The sequence below is a fragment of the Scyliorhinus torazame genome, chromosome 24, assembly GCF_047496885.1.
Source record: "Scyliorhinus torazame isolate Kashiwa2021f chromosome 24, sScyTor2.1, whole genome shotgun sequence".
In the NCBI taxonomy this organism is placed as follows: domain Eukaryota; kingdom Metazoa; phylum Chordata; class Chondrichthyes; order Carcharhiniformes; family Scyliorhinidae; genus Scyliorhinus; species Scyliorhinus torazame.
In genome coordinates, this window is record NC_092730.1 from 49,297,563 (window position 1) to 49,319,169 (window position 21,607).

Genomic DNA, 21,607 nt, shown 5'->3' on the forward strand with positions numbered 1-21,607 from the left:
GTCCGGGACGGTGTGGGACTGTCAGGGTGGATCATGGTAAATGGTGCGGTGTGGGACTGTCAGGGTGGATCATGGTAAATGGTGCGGTCCGGGACGGTGTGGGACTGTCAGGGTGGATCATGGTAAATGGTGCGGTCCGGGACGGTGTGGGACTGTCCGGGTGGATCATGGTAAATGCTGCGGTCCGGGACGGTGTGGGACTGTCATGGTGGATCATGGTAAATGGTGCGGTGTGGGACTGTCAGGGTGGATCATGGTAAATGGTGGGGTCGGGACGGTGTGGGACTGTCAGGGTGGATCATGGTAAATGGTGCGGTTTGGGACGGTGTGGGACTGTCAGGGTGGATCATGGTAAATGGTGCGTTGTGGGACTGTCAGGGTGGATCATGGTAAATGGTGCGGTCCGGGACGGTGTGGGACTGTCAGGGTGGATCATGGTAAATGGTGCGGTCTGGGACAGTGTGGGACTGTCAGGGTGGATCATGGTAAATGGTGCGGTCCGGGACGGTGTGGGACTGTCAGGGTGGATCATGTGGTCCAGCACAGGGCCACGGCGCAAAGACATGACCTTGGCAAATATTTTGTAGTCCGTGCTGAGGAGGGAGACCGGTCGCCATAACGGCCCTGCACCACGAAAGGGGCATCTCCCCGGTCACGATACATTCCCCAGGACCCCGCGTAGTCACTCCCCAGGACGTCCCAGCACGCACTGAAGATCTCTACGGTCAGCCCATCCAGCCCTGGGGTCTTGCCCCTTGACAAGCTGTCGAGGGCGCCGGTCTTGATGATTGACGGTTTGGTCGAGCCTCCTGACTTGCTCCGGGCCGACCTGCGGCAGGTCCTCCCACAGCACTCTGCAAGCGTCCTCGCTGCACGGATCCGGAGTATAGAGGTCAGAATAAAAGTCCCTGATTTCGGGTCCTGACCCCCTCCGGATCCGAGACGAGGGACCGTCGTCGGCTGACTGGCCCTGCATCCTCTTTCCAGCGAGTAGAAGGGGGAGCCACGGTCCATGTCTGTCAGGAAACTGATCCGCGACCTCACGTACGCGCCGTGGGACCCGACAAGTTGCAGGTCCCGCAGCACGCCTGTCTTCTCTCTGTACAGCAGCCCCAGGGCCGGGTCCTCATCGTGCTGAGCGAGACGTGACTCTAGATCGAAGACCTATTCAGCCAAGTTGGCGATCGTGGATTTCCGCCCCGCCGTCGACCGCTTTGTGTCCCTCTGACAGAAGGCGCGGGCATGAGACTTGCCCACGTCCCACCATAGCCTCAAGGAGGGGAAGGCACCCTGCTTCTTTCTCCAGCCGGCCCAGAAAAGGCGAATCCAGTCCAGGAACCGCTTGTCCTCCAGCAGCAGGTTGTTAAAGTGCCAGTACGCGGACCGTGCCTGAGGGCGGAGCTGGCCGAGCCCCGCCCACACCAGGTGGTCATCCGAGCACGGCACCTGCTCCACAGGCCGTCGGAACGCTGGGCAAGTACGTCCTAGACATGTAAAGACGGTCGATTCTGGACGCTCCCAATTGAGGGCCCACAAATGTGTCCAACTGCGATTCAGGATGGAGAGTTCTCCAGGCGCCAACCAAGTCGAAGGACCTGACCAGGTCCCTTAACTTCACCACCGCCTGCGTGCTGCACTGGACTCTACCACGGTCCTTGTCCTGGAGGGTGCAATTGAAATCCCCTCCAAGGATGATGCACTCGCCCACAGGAATGGTGCCAAGAAGAGTGGACACTTTGTCAAAGAAAGTTGTTTGCTGCTGCCCGGCCAGGGAGCGTATACATTCACAAAGTGACGCACCACGTCCCCGTCGAGGACCGTTAAATGCAACAGACGGCCTGGCACTGGCTCCTTGACCCTCCAGCTCTCTGGCTGAAAATGTGGAGCCAGCAAGATAGCCACCCCACCCGAACGTGGGGCCAAGTGACTCATGAAGACTCCCCCTTGCCACTCCAGGGTCCACTTAGCTTTGTCCCCCGGAATGGCGTGGGTTTCCTGCAGGAAGCACACCCCGTACTATGCGTTCCGGAGGACAGAGAAGCACTGGAAACAGTGATGCGCGTCCCTGCTGCCGTGGATGTTGAGTCTGGCTATGGTTACCTCCAAGTCAGTTGTAGCGTGTGTCCTTCACCAATCACCCATAACTCTGCTCAGAGGGACTAGAGGGTTGTCGCCCCCTCCACTCCCTCAGGAGCCCCCCAAGGAACAGAACAGCCTGTCGCTGCTCCCCCTGGTCCGAGTCGATCCCACCCCCAGGATCACCCTCAGGCGGGTTCCTCGCAGGCTCCCCCTCCCGCCCCTCCGTGGCGACACTGACCCCGCCGCCGATGCCGGGCCCTCGGAGAGACCCGGAAAGACCCCGGCAACAGCTCCGGGTTGGATCCTGGGCTCCTTGGCATCATCTGCTTGGGCCTTGTGAGCGGGGAGCCTTCCTCGCCGTCGCCCGCCCACGACCCGAAGATATAGGGACTCTGGTGGCTGCCGCAGGCCCCTGGACGGGCATGGGGTCAGTACTCGTGATGGGGCCAAGGTGTGGATGGATTCGGTCTGACCGTCACGCCGTCTTCCGTTTGGCCTTTTTAGGCTGCCTCTGGTCTATTGGAGTCTCCCTCTCCCCCGCCAGCAGCCGCGGTGTTGTCAGGGGCCGGCTGCTGGGCAGGCGAAGAGGTGGTAGAGGAGAGGGGGGCAGTGCCAGCCACGGCCAACCTGGAGATGGTCTTGGCAGCGGCCGTTAGGGTGGGGCAGTTCCGGCGAATATGCCCCAGCCCTCTTCAGGCATGGCACCGCAGACCAGATCACTTTATGATCCTTCCCTTGGTGGGGAACCACAAAACCTCCCAGCGTGACCTCCTCCCGGGTCAGGCGGGCAAAAGCCTGACGCTCCGAGTATACATGACGGAGGGAAGGGTCCCGAGGCCGAGTGTCAGCGGCGCCACCCCGGACCTGACCTCCCCCAGGAGGTTGAGATAGGGGAGGAGGAGACACGTTTGGCGATGGCCTCCAGCGGGTCCACGGCCATGTGTGTCCCACCCACTGTGAGCCCCTTTCCAGGACACGGTGGACCGCCTGCTCGGCCCGCAGGAAAAACACGGCTTTGCCGTACATCCTAGAGGCGGCTACGATGGCCAAGAGGCCGATGACCTCGGCCATCGCACGAGTTAATGCCTCGATGGTCATGGTGGGGTGGGCATAACATTTGACCTCAAGTTGCCGCGTTAGTAGGCGGAAGGGCGAGGGGGCCGCCGAGTGTCGAGAGGCTGTTGCCCCCGCATAGGTTCTTGGCCACCCTGCCCCCGGCAGAGTGGAGGATGCCCCTGGGGTACTGACCATGCCCACACTTGGTACGGCACAGCCATGTAACTGAAATCAGAGTGCTGGGGGAAGGACATGGCACAACAACAGCAGGTGCCACAGGGGAAGGTGCTGCAGGGCAACAGCAGATAGTCACTGTAAACGGGCAGCGCTCTTCAGACCCGGAGGGGCCTAAAGCAAAGTGGCAACTGCCACACCCGCCACAGGGGGTGAAAGAAGTGCGCGGACAGCGCTCTTCAGCCCTGTGGCCCCCAAGACAAAGTCCTTCGTCTTCACAGCAGCACTCGGCGGTCCCACTCCCACTTCACCCCGGGAGGGGGAATAGCACCAGGCCCCAGGTGGTCCTACCTCAGGCAGAGGGGTGGGAGGACAGAGGTCAGGGCGTTCACCCCGGGAGGGGGCAGCAACAGGCCCCAGGTGGCCCCACTCTCTCCTCCAGCAGCAAAACATTTCATTGATTGACTTCATTTTCACCCCTTTCCAATTTGAAATTGAATTTGGTTTATACACTATCCTGGTTCACACAGTCCGCTGGTTGATACATTTCAGTGGCTTTGGACAATTGTCTGGTCTTGGACAGTCCCCTGGTTTTAAACATTCCCCTGATTTCCACACTCCCTGGTTTACCCACACCACTGATGTAGTCACTCCCCTGGTTTCCAATTTGTAATTGAATATGATTTGAACACTCCCCTGGTTTACACAGTCAACTGAGTCACACGTTCTCCCCATGTTTCGTCTGGGTGCTCCGGTTTCCTCCCAGTCCAAAGATGCGCAGGTTATGTGGATTGGCTCTGCTAAATTGTCCTTAGTGTCCAAAAAATGTTAGGGAAAGTTTCCGGGGTGAGGGTTGAGGTGTGGGCTTCGGTAGTTGTGGGGCTGGTTTAGCACAGTGAGCTAAACAGCTGGCTTGTAATGCAGAACAAGGCCAGCAGCGTGGGTTCAATTCCCGTACCGGCCTCCCCGAACAGGTGCCGAAATGTGGCTACGAGGGGTTTTTCAGTAACTTAATTGGAGTCGACTTGTGACAATAAGCAATTATTATTATTATTAGTTTGCTCTTTCCAAGGGCCATTGCAGACTCGATGGGCCGAATGGCCACCTTCTGCTCTGTAAATGTTATGAAATCTATGAACTCTGCTCCAGTTGAAAGCTTCTCCAGTCTCCACTTGAATAGTTGACATCCAGTTCTGAGCAGCTTGCAGCACTTTCTCTGTCAGGTGCACCATGACATACTGCCAAACCTGGATTTTAAAATTCTTCTTCAGTTTCTTCTTCCGTTACTGCATGTTTACCAATAATAATTCTTATAATATGTCATTGCTCAGGTCTCTTGTTGCATGAGACCTGGTCTCGTCCTGATGTCTGAAACTGCCTTTTCCATTCTGCTTAAGTTATGAATGTTCTTATCTGCAACATATGTACTACATCAATGACATTAGTATGAACTTCATCAAGCACCGATACTGTCTATGGCACAGTGATGGAGCCGGATTTTGCTGACATTTTTTGTATAATTGAAAAATACATTCCAGCTGTAATACATTGAGAATACCTTTAATACCTGCGACTCCAGTTCATGTATTCCAAGAAGTTTTCATAGTAAACTTACACACATCGATTAGGAGCTGCCAGATGTGTACAACTATCATATTCATTTTAAAGCCACGCAGAATACACGGGCAAAATGCTGGAGTTAAAATAAATCATTCTCTGCCAGAATCTGAGCATTATGGAATAGTGTAATAAACAAAAAATGTGTATTACAGATGAATCCATACATATGGATTGTAAACAGACAGGTGGCCCATAAACCCACAGCAGGGTTTTATTTCAGTCAGGTTTTTCTCAATGTTGTTGTCACTGCTCTTCTAACATTTTATCCAAAAACATTCGCAGCAATGTTCAAATGAGCCCCAGTTGTAAATCAATAATTCTGGATTCTACTTCCGGATGAAGGGCGGGATTAATAAACATCAGTTAGTCCTGGTAAATGAAGGGAAAATGGATGAACTGAATCAGCAGTATTTTACAGAGCAGTACTTTTAAACTGTTTTTACCTGCGACCCATTTTAACCAACCGGCCATCCTTTGGGACCCATGCTGGCCAGCCTTTGGGACCCACACCAGCTGACCTCCGTGACCCACTATGTTCTCTTACCTTTAATCCAGTAGGTGAACTTGCTTGGTCCTTATGATCTCACTCCAATCAGGTTTAGAGGTGAGGGCAGTGCGTGTATCAGGTGCAGAGTTCAGCTGGTTCCTTTGTGCTGTCTTCATCCTTTTGAGGATGAAAAATCCAACCTTGAACATGTAGATCCTTGTGATGTGTAATAGCAAAAGAATGCTTGTTTTACTCCGTACTGGGTACTCCTCGGAGACGCTACGCTGGAACTCTGAAAACCTCATGGAGTTGTGCCGTATTTTTAATGTGCTGTCACAGGTAAGGTGCAGAAGCTCAGTTTGTACATTTGGAGTCAGCTATAAATCAGTAAATTGAGTCTGGGGTCTCGAACTCAAAGGGAGTTTTCACCAACCAATTCTCTCTCAAAATCTGAAACTTCTCCTCTGGAAAATAGCGATATAAACTGTTGTTCAGTGCAGCCAGTCTATCGACAGTTCCCTTCCTAACCGTTTTCTTCGAGATGTCATTGCAGTGTGGGGAACATGTAGTAGGTTTGGCTTTCTACGCGCAGTTGCCTAACGTTCAATTACTTTTGGAAAGCTTCAAATTCTTCACAGCGCCAAAAGCAATCATCCTCCTTCCCTGACAATTTGCGGTTCAGTGTGTTTAGAATTGAAAAGATGTCTGCAAGGTAAGACATAGAGAGCTTCCACGTTTCATCAGCAAACAAATCAGCCAGAGGAGATCCTGATTTGCATTGGCACAATTTATAAAGACATACCTTCAAATATCACCTTTATTCTGCTGTGTTCCTGTTTCCAGCTTCTTAATGGGTTGTTGAGCAGAGGCCATGGAGCTCACCCCAGCTCTGCTTTGTGTTGCTGTGGACTCTCCTCAGCGACTCTCTCCCACAGATTTAGATGTGTGATCCGGGCCTGTTTGTGTCTCTGACCCTCTCTTCCTTATTACAAAACCGTCCATTTTCAATTCTTCACAGCTGCCAGCTACAAAATGGAGGATCTGCTCTCTGGCGCCGCTTCAACCTGCTGTTGCTTCAAAGAAGCTGCCCTTGGACAGCCCGGTGACGTCAGGAGGTGGCGGTCCGGCCCGCTGTGTACCGCGCCTGCGCACTGCCTGATCGGGCTGAGTGGGCACGCATGCGCGGTATAGCCGGCACCCGGGACAGTCCCTGGAGAGCGACGTGTTATTACCAGCAGAGAGAATGTGCTGCTGCCGGCAGAGGGAGGCCCAGAGTCAGAGCAATGTGTCAATGAGGGGAATCTGACTGGCCAGCGTTTGTGGATGGGAGGGGGGGGGGGGGGCAGATGCTGCAATTGGTTACCTGAACCAACCAAACAGATGCAAATAAACGTCACAGCATTCTAAATTCACCAATGGTGACTTGGTCTCTCACCCATCATTCATTAACATTGGTAAGTGAGTTTCAATCAAAGAAAAGCACAGCACAGGAACAGGCCCTTCGGCCCTCCAAGCCCGTGCCGACCATGATGCCCGTCTAATCTAAAATCTACACTTTCTGGGTCCGTATCCCTCTATTCCCTTCCTATTCATGTATTTGTCCATATGCCTCTTAAATGTCATTATCGTCCCTACTTCCACCACCTCCTCTGGTAGCGCGTTCCAGGCACCCACTACCCTCTGTGTAAAAAACTTGCCTCGTACATCTCCTCTAAACCTTGCCCATTGCACCTTAAACTGATGCCCCCTCATAATTGTCCCCTCTACCCTGGGGAAAAGCCTCTGAGTATCCATTCTGTCCATGCCCCTCATAATTTTGTAGACCTCTCAGGTCGCCCCCAACCTCTGTCGTTCCAGTGAGAACAAACCGAGTTTACTCAATCGCTCCTCATAGCTAATGCGAGTTATTCTGGAAAAGAGCAGGTGTGTGGCAGTTCTCAGTTATTGTGTGTCTGCAGTTTGCTCTGACCATGGCTGAGGACAAGAAAGCTCCAGCTCCCAAGAAGGGCGCTAAGAAAACCCAGAAGAGGGCAACAAGAAGAGGAGACGAGCCAGGAAGGAGAGTTACTCCATCTACATCAACAAAGTGATGAAGCAGGTTCACCCCGACACCGGCATCTCCACCAAGGCCATGAGCATCATGAACTCCTTCGTCAACGATATTTTCGAGCGCATGGCGGGTGAGGCTTCCCGCCTGGCCCATTACAACAAGCGCAGCACCATCAGCTCCCGGGAGGTCCAGACCGCCATGCGCCTGCTGCTGCCCGGGGAACTAGCCAAGCACGCCGTGTCGGAAGGGACAAAGGCGGTGACCAAGTACACCAGCTCCAAGTAAAACTGTTCTCAAACTCATCAAAACCCAACGGCTCTTTTAAGAGCCACCCACAATTTCTGGAAAGCAGCCAAACCATCGTTTTAAAATTCTTATTAGATTATGAATAGCCAAATCGGTTCAAATAGTGTTTCACTGGAACATAACATCCTGGGTGATGTCCAGTTATCGCCCGGTCGATCTTCGTGCCTTGAAAATAAGTCTCCTCATTTAGTGACTGCTCGGTGTCCCTGTGTCTTTGGTTTCTGACTTGGTCATATTCGGTCCCTGTCGCTAGATTTGGAGACAATAGAACTCCAAAACCTCCCTTTCAATTTGTGTTCAGGTTTCCAAAAACCTCCCTTTCTCTTTCAGGCTTCCTCAATAATCGATCAGTTTATTGAGAGCACACCAGTGTTGTGGTGAAATTCCATTTCAATACTGACACGAGCTCCAAATTGCTCACTCCACTTTTAACACTGAAGTAGTCTACAATATGGAATATTTTTAATAAGGTTTGTAGTTGGCTGTAAATTAGACATTCTGTCTGCGGCTGAGAGCGTTTTAAACAGCAGCCAGATTAAACTCGATTGGACTCCAGATTGTAAAAATCTGTGGAGACAGTTTCGGATTAAATGCCCCTTTTATAAATCCGAAACATTTCCACAGATTCTCCCAGACATGCTGAGTTTATCCAGCATTTCTCTTCAATTCACATTTGCAGCATCCGCATTATTTTGCTTTAATTCATTTTAGGTTTGTTCTTTTAGAGAAAAACCGAAATCAGAAACTGACAGATAAAGGGAAACTGTAGATTACGGACAGAGAATCCAACAATCTTATACTCAGTGATTTAGTCTCGTTTTTACGGTCCCAATTCAATTTTCTCTGTTTTATCTTTTCGCGCTCTTTTAAGCTTTGAAATAAATATTCGGTTGGAATCTGAACATTTGGCGCCCAAACTTTCCGCCCTCAGCACCGTGGAGTCTCCTGATTGGTGCTTCAAACAGACATCTGATTGGTCAGTTTGTGCCAGGCTCCACAATGTTGTTCAGATAACCAATCAGCAATGTGTGCACCGCCATTCCTCCTGAAGCTATAAGAGAAGTGAATGTGGGCGGGTTTCCTCATTCTGTGTGAAAGTGTTTGTGAGATTGGGACAATGTCTGGAAGAGGAAAGACCGGCGGTAAAGCTCGGGCCAAGGCCAAGTCTCGCTCCTCCCGGGCTGGACTGCAGTTCCCGGTGGGCCGTGTTCACAGGCACCTGAGAAAGGGCAACTATGCCCAGCGTGTGGGGGCCGGAGCCCCGGTCTATCTGGCTGCTGTGCTCGAGTATCTGACCGCTGAAATCCTCGAGCTGGCCGGCAACGCGGCCCGGGACAACAAGAAGACCCGCATCATCCCCAGGCACCTGCAGCTGGCCGTCCGCAACGACGAGGAGCTCAACAAGTTGATGGGAGGGGTGACCATCGCTCAGGGCGGGGTGCTGCCTAATATCCAGGCCGTGCTGCTGCCCAAGAAAAGCAGTGCTGGCGCCGGCAAGAAGTGAAGCGACCATTCTTTAATCTAATAACACAAAGGCTCTTTTCAGAGCCACTCACTTGATCTGAAAAAGGGCGAATTGTTTTGTGTCACTCAGATTCTGTTCTGCTACTTAATGTGTAGATGTTTCTGCAATAACTATCTGGGTTAATGTATGTGACTCGTTTCTTACTCGGAGCCATGAGACGAGAGAAACTCCATTGGAATGAAGCGTTAATTGTAACTTGGAGGCATTGGAATCAGTAACAGGAGGTCGCAGCTTTTATTTGTCGATTGAGCGGCTCTGAACCAGCGCTGGGACCGGGAAGAATCCAATAACCCAAAGGCTCTTTCAGAGCCACCCACTCCCTCCGGACAAGGGTGACCTGTTGTCCATTCGCTTAATTCTGTCACTAAAGCTTCCGAATGCAGAGATACTGCCGATGATAATATTCTAAATTACCGCATCTCTACTGAGGGAATTGGGTGTTGAAGCTCTTTTCCTGAAAGACTTGGTGGCTCTTAAAAGAGCCGTTGTTGTTGTTGCTGAATCCGGGCTTTAGGCGCGTTCCCCGCGGATGCGGCGGGCCAGCTGGATGTCTTTGGGCATGATGGTGACTCGCTTGGCGTGGATGGCGCACAGGTTGGTGTCCTCAAAGAGCCCCACCAGGTAAGCCTCGCTGGCCTCCTGCAGGGCCATGACGGCGGAGCTCTGGAAGCGCAGGTCTGTCTTGAAGTCCTGAGCGATCTCTCGCACCAGGCGCTGGAAGGGCAGTTTGCGGATCAGCAACTCGGTGGATTTCTGGTAGCGGCGGATCTCCCTCAGAGCCACAGTGCCGGGTCTGTAGCGATGGGGCTTCTTCACTCCGCCCGTGGCTGGAGCGCTCTTGCGGGCCGCTTTGGTAGCCAGCTGTTTGCGAGGAGCTTTGCCTCCGGTCGATTTGCGCGCTGTCTGCTTGGTTCTGGCCATGTTGCGAAACTGGGGGAAACGCACACGCTGAGAATGCTGGCGCCGCTCTCTCGCTGCCTATTTAAGACATTATAGTGACCGCCCACTTCTCCTCATTGGATGCAGCCCGATCCCGTGGACAAGTTTGAAAAGAGCGATGAGCGGCAAGGATATCAGGGCCCTGATTGGTGGACCTGCAACTGACAAACCATCAATTTCAAAAAGCCCGCCAATTTCACAGGGACCAGAAACGGATATTCGAGAAAACTGAAAAACTCAATCTCAAGTTGTAAATATCAAAAACTTCTCAATGATTCCTGGTCCCATTTTTGTCTCAGATTCGACCCACTGCCTGAGCACCCGGATTAAATTCAGATTCACTCCCTGATTGTTCTACAACAGACTGGGATAAAGCTCCTATTGAGGGGCGGAATTCTGTCTCATTTTTATCTGATCAGCGATATCGGTTCTTTCAATGCAAAGAGCGATAGATATTAAAGGGAAAATTGGCTGATTCGTTCAGCGACTGTTCTGGGGGAGATGGATGGAGGAGGCGGTGTTTACAGATCAGTTATGTAAACCGAGCTTCTGATCAAATTCTGACGCTGAACATTCATGTCCGAAAGTAGATTAATAAAATCCAGCAGGTACAATTTCACAGGGACAAGTAACGGATATTTGAGAAAATCAATCGCAAATTGGAAACATAAAAAACTTCTCGATGATTCCTGGTCCCTTTTTTGTCACATTCGATGCACAAAACTGTGCAGGTATTCATTCCCGCTCTCGTTACAATGTCAGTGTTCACTATGTGCGGTTACAGGTTTGACTTTGGAGAAAGGTTTTGTTTCAGACTGTACAGCACATCAATGTCGCCTTATAATGTGAAAAGAGAAATCAATGATAGGAAAGGAGTTCCTGTTATAACAGTACAAACTTTAACAAAATCGTGGTATCTCATTTATGACGCGTGAAACCAAGTCCTTACATTCCTTTATTATCCAGTCCGCCCCGACCTGACTGAGTCAGGGAGAGAGGCGGGGAGCGGACTGAGTGACAGACAGAGCAGTGAAATGTCTTTGATCATCCAGCTCCTCCTCCTGCCTGCTCCAACCCACATTTTATATTCCAAACAGAAGTGAAAAGAGGGCGCTGAACAACACGTACAAACTGCAACATCATACAGCAGCTTGTTAGGAACGCGGATCTATTAAATGCAGACTTGTCAGTAATATTCCCGCCTCAGTTCACTCCTTTCTAGAACCAGCCGAACTATCTGCTCCTATTTCAACTCCAGCTCCGATTCCACCCCCACAACTCCTCTCCCAGACGGGTTGGGAATTTTACTAACATCCCTTCCAGCTGATATAAAGTGTTTATGTTGTGAGGCGGGATTTCTCCGCCCTGTTACCTCTTTTACAGACTCTCCCCTGAATCTGTGAATAATGAAACTAACACAAACTGTGACTGTTCCCCCGGACACATCCCCGTTTAGGAAGAGGCAGCAACATCCCTGTGTTTTAGTGCAGAGTGGGGGGAGAGGCCCGGTGCAGAGCATGTCAGCGAGTGAGCGGCAATACGGGATTGACATTTCTGTCTGAAATCTGCTCCCAGCACCGGGACAGCGATTCATTGGTCGGGGGATCAGCTCTTTCCTGAGAGATGTGGGTGGCTCTGAGAAGAGCCTTTGGGTTCAGAGGTTTACAATTTGCTCGCCTTCTTTCACTTCTTTGCTGGTTTCTTAGCCGTTGCTGATTTGACTTTGGGCTTGGCCCTCGATTGGGTCGGATTTATTCTGCCCGTGGTCTTTTTCACAAGTGACTTTTTCTTCGGGGCTGCTTTCTTCGCGCTCTTTTTGGGAGTTGCCGCCTTCTTGGCTGCTGGTTTCTTGGGAGATTTCTTGGCTGCTGGTTTCTTGGGAGATTTCTTGGCTGCTGGTTTTTTGAGAGATTTCTTGGCTGCTGGTTTTTTGAGAGATTTCTTGGCTGCTGTTTTCTTCACTGAAGGTTTCTTGCCTGCTCCGGTCTTTCTCACTTTCCCCCCGGTTGTCTTCTTAACGATCTTGAAGGAGCCGGAGGCGCCCGTGCCCTTGACCTGAACCAAGCTGCCGTTGTCCACACTCCTCCTGACACTTTGCTTGATCTGGGCCCCCCGTTTATCCACATCGACCCCTTTGCTCCGCAGCGCCTTCTTTATGGCCTGTAAGGAAGCCCCCTTGCGATCGCCGCTTTCCGCCACAATCTGGAGGATCAGCTCGCCCAGCCCGGGACCTTCTTGTTTCTTCCGGGGAACCGCCTTCTGCTTCTTGACAGCCTTGACTGGGGCGGCTGGAGGAGCCGTTTCGGCGGCTGCACTATCGCTCATGTCCGAGACTCTGCACAAAATCTCTCCGTCAATGTGGGTGAGAAATGAAGCCTCTGGTGGCGGCACTGAGCAACTTAAAGGCAGCGAGCGGACGGGGCGGAGACAACCTGCTCTCAGCTCCAGGCTGCTGCTGCTCTCTGTGTTTTTCTCTCGTCCCAAACTCTCCAATTCCACTCAAATTCCAGCTCCACAGTGTCCCAGGATAATTCCTTCCTGTCTCTCACACTCTCATGTTTGCTGTAGAAAAGGTTTCACGCGATTTGAAGGCTCCATTTTGCATTTAAACCCGTTTTACTGATGCACTGTTCGCGCTCTCTCACCCGATCGCTCTCATTTTCCCAACCTTTCCACAGAAACCTGGAAAGCAGCATCGAAACTGCCCTGAAATCCAACTTGGAAAAGTAGGAGGGGAACAGGGGGATTGTTGGAATGAAAAATATTTCCATTTAGTCCCAGAGGGATTGGGAGATCTCCTGGTCAGAGCGGACACACAAACACAGTTGGTTTCTCCTGTTTGGCCCGCCCCTTTCACACACTCTCTTCCACAATATTCACATCCACACACAAGGTTTGGAAATGACATTTCCCAGGGCAGAATTCTCCCTCTTCTCAACAAACAAAGAAATGTACAGCACAGGAACAGGCCCTTCGGCCCTCCAAGCCCGTGCCGACCATGCTGCCCGACTAAACTACAATCTTCTACACTTCCTGGGTCCGTATCCTTCTATTCCCATCCTATTCATATATTTGTCAAGATGCCCCTTAAATGTCCCTATCGTCCCTGCTTCCACTACCTCCTCCGGTAGCGAGTTCCAGGCACCCACTGTGCTCTGTGTAAAAACACTTGCCTCGTACATCTACTCTAAACCTTGCCCCTCTCACCTTAAACCTATGCCCCCTAGTAATTAACCCCTCTACCCTGGGGAAAAGCCTCTGACTATCCACTCTGTCTATGCCCCTCATAATTTTGTATACCTCTATCAGGTCTCCCCTCAACCTCCTTCGTTCCAGTGAAAACAAACCGAGTTTATTCAATCGTTCCCCATAGCTAATGCCCTCCATACCAGGCAACATTCTCGTAAATCTCTTCTGCACCCTCTCTAAAGCCTCCACATCCTTCTGGTAGTGTGGCGACCAGAATTGAACACTATACTCCAAGTGTGGCCTAACTAAGGTTCTATACAGCTGCAACATGACTTGCCAATTCTTATACTCAATGCCCCGGCCAATGAAGGCAAGCATGCCGTATGCCTTCTTGACTACCTTCTCCACCTGTGTTGCCCCTTTCAATGACCTGTGGACCTGTACTCCTAGATCTCTTTGACTTTCAATACTCTTGAGGGTTCTACCATTCACTGTATATTCCCTACCTGCATTCGACCTTCCAAAATGCATTACCTCACATTTGTCCGGATTAAACTCCATCTGCCATCTCTCCGCCCAAGTCTCCAGACAATCTAAATCCTGCTGTATCCTCCAACAGTCCTCATCGCTATCCGCAATTCCACCAACGTTTGTGTCGTCTGCAAACTTACTAATCAGACCAGTTACATTTTCCTCCAAATCATTTATATATACTACAAAGAGCAAAGGTCCCAGCACTGATCCCTGTGGAACACCACTGGTCACAGCCCTCCAATTAGAAAAGCATCCCTCCATTGCTACTCTCTGCCTTATATGGCCTAGCCAGTTCTGTATCCACCTTGCCAGCTCACCCCTGATCCCGTGTGACTTCACCTTTTGTACTAGTCTACCATTAGGGACCTTGTCAAAGGCCTTACTGAAGTCCATATAGACAACATCTACTGCCCTACCTGCATCAATCATCTTAGTGACCTCCTCGAAAAACTCTATCAAGTTAGTGAGACACGACCTCCCCTTCACAAAACCGTGCTGCCTCTCACTAATACGTCCATTTGCTTCCAAATGGGAGTAGATCCTGTCTCGAAGAATTCTCTCCAGTAATTTCCCTACCACTGAAGTAAGGCTCACCGGCCTGTAGTTCCTGGGATTATCCTTGCTACCCTTCTTAAACAGAGGAACAACATTGTCTATTCTCAAGTCCTCCGGGACATCCCCTGAAGACAGCGAGGATCCAAAGATTTCTGTCAAGGCCTCAGCAATTTCCTCTCCAGCCTCCTTCAGTATTCTGGGGTAGATCCCATCAGGCCCTGGGGACTTACCTACCTTAATATTTTTTAAGACACCCAACACCTCGTCTTTTTGGATCACAATGTGACCCAGGCTACCTACACCCCCTTCTCCAGAACACTTGTTCCCAATCCGTGTCTTAATTACTGTTCAACTCTCTGAGTTTTCTGCTCCCTATTTTCTGTTTACCTAAATACCCGGCAGCAGCCAGTCATATTTTAAAATCTAAATTTATTGATGACAAACCTCCCTTGAAGGTGAAAATACAATTGATCTCCTCTCTCTCAGTGGAGATTTTCCTGCTTGATGTGATCCTCCTGCACTGCCCGGTAACACTGAACTGCAAACTCAACAAGCAGGGACCCCCAGTTAACGAATAATCCCACCCCCTCTGAGAGTGGAGATTTTCACAGTGACACAGATTCTGACCATTCTGATCCAAACAGCAAATTTTAAAAATAAAGATGATCTGATAGACCAGGACTTCCTGTGTGGAGGAGGGACAGTGACCGTTTCACCCACAACACGGCAGCTGTGTTCACAGTGAGGGCCAGTGTTACAGGTGTTATCATTGTGTCCAGTGTTCACAATGACGGCCAGTGTTCCACGTGTTATCACTGTGTCCAGTGTTCACAGCGAGTGCCAGTGTTACACGTGTTATCACTGTGTCCAGTGTTCACAGCGAGTGCCAGTGTTACACGTGTTATCACTGTGTCCAGTGTTCACAGTGAGGGCCAGTGTTACACGTGTTATCACTGTGTCCAGTGTTCACAGCGAGTGCCAGTGTTACACGTGTTATCACTGTGTCCAGTGTTCACAGCGAGGGTCAGTGTTACATGTGTTATCACTGTGTCCAGTGTTCACAGTGAGGGCCAGTGTTACACATGTTATCATTGTGTCCAGTGATCATAGTGAGGGCCAGTGTTACACGTGTTATCACTGCGTCCAGTGTTCACAGTGAGAGCCAGTGTTACACGTGTTATCACTGTGTCCAGTATTGACAGTGAGGGCCAGTGTTACACGTGTTATGACTGTGTCCACAACACACCGAATGACAGATTGAAAATGAGAGACAGAAAAATAGAGCGAGCGACATAGTAACGCAGCAATGTGGAGCGGGAGAGAGGGAGTGAGATACTCATATTGAAGTAGACAGATATTGAGGACAGAGACACATAAAGGAAACTAGAGAGAAACAGAGAGAGAGAGAACAATGGAACGAGTGGCACATAACACAGAGATGTAGAGCGGAAGAGAGGGAGTGAGATAATCATATTGAAGGAGAGAGACATTGAGACACTTAGACAGAGACAGAAAGGGAAGGAGAGAGAGACAGAGTGAGAGACAGAGAGAGAGAGACAGAGGGAGAGACAGAGAGAGGGACAGAGAGAGAGACACACAGGGAGACAAAGAGAGAGAGACACAGAGAGATAGAGAGTGCATAAGTCTGCAGCTCCTAATCGATGCGTGTATGTTTAATCTGAAGGGAAATAAAGTAAAGCGAAGATCCGGAACACATGGAACATGGACACAGAGGCTGATGAAAGATAATGGACAACCGTTTTCATCTCGGTTGGAACTTAACATTCATGCTCAATTATTTATCATGAAAACTTCTTAAAATTTGTGAACTGGAGTCATAAACATTAAATATATTCTCAACCTGACACAAAAGCAAATCAGTTTTCTATTAATCAAAAACCCCCAGCACAATCCAGCTCCATCACTGTGCCATAGACACTCTCGGTGCTTGATGAAGTTCATACTAATGTCATTGATGTAGCCCAGATGTTACAGATAAGAACATTCATAACTTAAGCAGAATGAAAAAGGCAGCTTCAGACATCAGGACCAGGTCTCATGCTTCAAGAAGAGACCTAAGCAATGACACACATTATAAGAAGTATGATTGGTAAACATGCAGACTTCTATATCAGACAAACTGAATAAGAATTTTAAAATCCAGCTTTGACAATATGTCATGGTGCCTATTGCAGAGAAAGTGCAGTAAGCTGCTCAGAACAGGATGTCAGTTATTCAAGTGGAGACTGGAGAAGTTTACAACTGGAGCTGAATTCTTTGACAAGAGTATTAGATTTGTTCAGAGATTGTGTTGAGCATGGGAGCTCAATAAGGAAGCTTTTACTATTTCCCCCCAGTACAATATGTCCCACACCAACACAAGGAGATACCTTGATACATTTGGTATTGAAATATTGAGTCAGATGTGCTTCATTTTCTAACGGAAAGAGTGGAATTCAATCAAAACTATCATAATATAATGGAATTATGTAAACTGGGAATGTGTAAAGCTGGGAATTTGGTACAACCAGAGGAGAGTGTAAAGCCAGGGGTGTAAGTGTGTTAATGAGGGGAGTGTGGAAAATGAGGTGATTGTGCAATATCGATGTCTGTAAACCTGGAGGCTGTAAAATCAGGGGTGTGTTTGAGTGGATTGTGACAAAGAAGGAAAACACAATGTGGGCATGTATAAATCAGTGGCGTTTAAATCCAGGAGTGTGTAAAATTAGTGTGAGTGTAAACCAGGAGTGTGGGCATATCAAATAGTGTGTAAACCTGTGTGCACAAAAGTAGGTGAATGTGCAAAACAAGGTGAGTGTGGAAAGCCACACATAACAAATGAGTAGATAAAGCAGGTAGTGTGTCAGCCAGGGAAGTGTACGCACACAGGGGAGTGTATGGATCCAATGGAGTATACACTGTGTAAAGCAAGAAGTGTGCAAAACCAGTGGATGGTTTAAACCAGTTGAGTGTGTGAAATCAGGGGAGCGGCAAACCAGGGGAGTGTGGAAACCAGGGTGGTGTGTAACATCTTCGCTGTATCCAAACCCGTAGTGTGTGTAAATCAGGGGAGTGTAAACCAGGGTGTGTGTAAAATCTTTGCTGTATCCAAACCCATAGAGTGTGTAAACCAGGGGAGTGTGGAAACCAGGGGAGTGTGGAAACCAGGGGAATGTGTCATTAGGGAAGTGCGTAAATCAGGGGAGTGTGTAATACAGGGGAGTGTGTAAACAGGGCAGTGTGCAAACCGGGGGAGGGGGGTTGTAACCAAATAATGTGCAATTCGAGGCTGCGTATAAATCGGGCGAGTGTGTAAAAGATGGTGCTTGGGAAAACTGCCGTGAACCAGGAGAGTGAGCAAACCAGGAGAGTGAGTGAACCAGGGGAGTGAGTGAACCAGGGGAGTGAGTGAACCAGGAGAGTGAGTGAACCAGGAGAGTGAGTGAACCAGGGGAGTGAGTGAACCAGGGGAGTGAGTGAACCAGGAGAGTGAGTGAACCAGGGAAGTGAGTGAACCAGGAGAGTGAGTAAAACAGGGCAGTGAGTAAACCAGGGGAGTGAGTGAACCAGGGGAGTGAGTGAACCAGGAGAGTGAGTGAACCAGGAGAGTGAGTGAACAAGGAGAGTGAGTGAACCAGGGGAGTGAGTGAACCAGGGGAGTGAGTGAACCAGGAGAGTGAGTGAACCAGGAGAGTGAGTGAACCAGGAGAGTGAGTGAACCAGGAGAGTGAGTGAACCAGGAGAGTGAGTGAACCAGGTGAGTGAGTGAACCAGGGGAGTGAGTGAACCAGGGGAGTGAGTGAACCAGGAGAGTGAGTGGACCAGGAGAGTGAGTGGACCAGGGGAGTGAGTGAACCAGGGGAGTGAGTGAACCAGGGGAGTGAGAGAACCAGGGGAGTGAGTGGACCAGGAGAGTGAGTAAACCAGGGGAGTGAGTGAACCAGGAGAGTGAGTGAACCAGGGGAGTGAGTGAACCAGGGGAGTGAGTGAACCAGGAGAGTGAGTGAACCAGGAGAGTGAGTGAACCAGGAGAGTGAGTGAAGCAGGAGAGTGAGTGAACCAGGAGAGCGAGTGAACCAGGAGAGTGAGTGAACCAGGAGAGTGAGTGAACCCGGGGAGTGAGTAAACCAGGAGAGTGAGTGAGCCAGGAGAGTGAGCAAACCAGGAGAGTGAGTAAAACAGGGGAGTGAGTAAAACAGGGGAGTGAGTAAACCAGGGGAGTGAGTAAACCAGGGGAGTGAGTAAACCAGGAGAGTGAGTGAACCAGGAGAGTGAGTGAAACAGGGGTGTGAGTGAAACAGGGGAGTGAGTGAACCAGGAGAGTGAGTGAACCAGTAGAGTGAGTGAACCAGGAGAGTGAGTGGACCAGGAGAGTGAGTGGACCAGGGGAGTGAGTAAACCAGGGGAGTGAGTAAACCAGGGGAGTGAGTAAACCAGGGGAGTGAGTAAACCAGGGGAGTGAGTAAACCAGGGGAGTGAGTAAACCAGCGGAGTGAGTAAACCAGGGGAGCGAGTAAACCAGGAGAGCGAGTGAACCAGGAGAGCGAGTGAACCAGGGGAGTGAGTGAACCAGGAGAGTGAGTGAACCAGGGGAGTGAGTGAACCAGGGGAGTGAGTGAACCAGGAGAGCGAGTGAACCAGGGGAGCGAGTGAACCAGGGGAGCGAGTAAACCAGGGGAGCGAGTGAACCAGGGGAGCGAGTGCACCAGGGGAGCGAGTGAACCAGGGGAGCGAGTGAACCAGGAGAGCGAGTGGACCAGGAGAGTGAGTGGACCAGGAGAGTGAGTGGACCAGGGGAGTGAGTGAACCAGGGGAGTGAGTGAACCAGGGGAGTGAGTGAACCAGGAGAGTGAGTAAACCGGGAGAGTGAGTGCAGCAGGAGAGTGAGTGAACCAGGAGAGTGAGTGAAGCAGGAGAGTGAGTGAACCAGGAGAGTGAGTGAACCAGGGGAGTGAGTGAACCAGGAGAGTGAGTGAACCCGGAGAGTGAGTGAATCAGGAGAGTGAGTCAACCAGGGGAGTGAGTGAACCAGGAGAGTGAGTGAACCAGGAGAGTGAGTGAACCAGGGCAGTGAGTGAACCAGGGGAGTGAGTGAACCAGGGGAGTGAGTGAACCAGGAGAGTGAGTGAACCAGGAGAGTGAGTGAACCAGGAGAGTGAGTGAACCAGGAGAGTGAGTGAACCAGGAGAGTGAGTGAACCAGGGGAGTGAGTGAACCAGGAGAGTGAGTGAACCGGGGCCGTGAGTGAACCGGGGGAGTGAGTGAACCGGGGGAGTGATTGAACCGGGGGAGTGATTGAACCGGGGGAGTGAGTGAACCGGGGGAGTGAGTGAACCGGGGGAGTGAGTGAACCGGGGGAGTGAGTGAACCGGGGGAGTGAGTGTACCGGGGGAGTGAGTAAACCAGGGGAGTGAGTGAACCAGGAGAGTGAGTGAACCGGGGGAGTGAGTGAACCAGGGGAGTGAGTGAACCAGGGGAGTGAGTGAACCTGGAGAGTGAGTAAACCTGGAGAGCGAGTGAACCAGGGGAGTGAATACATTTGGAAGGGGAACATTGGTTTCACTGCTGCCTCACTGTGCCAGGGATCCTGGTTCAATTCCAGCGTTGGGTGACTGTCTGTGTGGAGTTTGCATATTCTGCCTGTGTCTGTGTAGATTTCCTCCGGGTGCTCTGTTTTTCTCCCACAAGCCAAAGATGTGCAGGTTAGATGGATTGGCGATGCTGAATTACCACTTTGTATCCAAGGGTGTGTAGATTACGTAGGGATACAGATTTATGGTGGTCGGGTGGGGAGTGGTCCTAGGTGGGCTGCTCTTTCTGAGTGTCGGTGCAGACTCGATGGGCCAGATTGCCTCCTTCTGCACTGTGGTAATTCTATGGTTCAGTGGAAAATGAAGTAAATCAGTGGAAAGGTAGTTTGCAGAAAGTGTGAGTTTGAGGGGCTGAGTGACAGTGTAATAACAAACAAGCTGCAGGCAATGACTGCAAATTGAATCTCTCATTGGGACAAGCACACAGCTACAAAGGTGATTGGTTGAGCCCGAGGGCGCAGGGCCATTTGCAGCCACACACACAGTCCCCCAACAAGGGCTCTATCGGAGGTTTTGCTCCACATGTGATGACTATGAAATGGGGAATGTTCCCATTGATTCTCAATGCGGGATTGCTGCGGGGATGTGCGCATGCCCGGTGTAACCCCGCCCCTGCTAGTCGCGATGTGGAGATGCCGGCGTTGGACTGGGGTGAGCACAGTACGAATTCTTACAACACCAGGTTAAAGTCCAACAGGTTTGTTTCGATGTCACTTGCTTTCGGAGCGCTGCTCCTTCCTCAGGTGAATGAAGAGGTATGTTCCAGAAACATATATATAGACAGATTCAAAGATGCCAGACAATGCTTCGAATGCGAGCATTAGCAGGTGATTAAATCTTTACAGGTCCAGAGATGGGGTAACCCCAGGTTAAGGAGGTGTGAATTGTGTCAAGCCAGGACTGTTGGTAGGATTTTGCAGGCCAGGTGGTGGGGGATGAATGTAATACCTGGGATTCATGTCGCATTACATACATCCCCAAACATCTGGCCTGCGAAATCCTACCAACTGTCCTGGTTTGAGACAATTCACACCTCCTTAACCTGGGGTTACCCCATCTCTGGATCTGTAAAGATTTAATCACCTGCTAATGGTCACATTCGAAGCATTGTCTGGCATCTTTGAATCTGTCTCTATATATATTTCTGGAACATACCTCTTAATTCACCTGAAGAAGGAGCAGTGCTCTGAAAGCTAGTGACATCGAAACAAACCTGTTGGACTTTAACCTGGTGTTGTCAGACTTCTTACTGGCTCACCCCAGTCCAACGCCGGCATCTCCACATCATTCTGAGATTGGGAGCGCATGCGCAGCCCCTCCCCCACACACTCCATTTGGTCAGTGAGTGGAATCGCTTTGTTGAAACTGAGTTAAATGTCAATGTCAGGGCCCAGGTCAGCGAGGAAACAGCGTTCTCATTGCAGCAGCACCTCCATCTGGGAGTGTGAGCAAAGAGGCTCAGAGATCATTACTGACTCGGGGGGAGTTCAGGGAGAATCGGG

The 21,607-nt window shown here is 50.5% G+C and overlaps 1 long non-coding RNA gene across 2 annotated transcripts in view; it reads left to right on the forward strand.

Annotated features, from left to right (window-relative positions):
* The window catches only part of LOC140400052 (uncharacterized), a 64,098-nt gene that overhangs the window by 33,695 nt on the left and 8,796 nt on the right, over positions 1-21,607 (forward strand). The window lies entirely within an intron of this gene.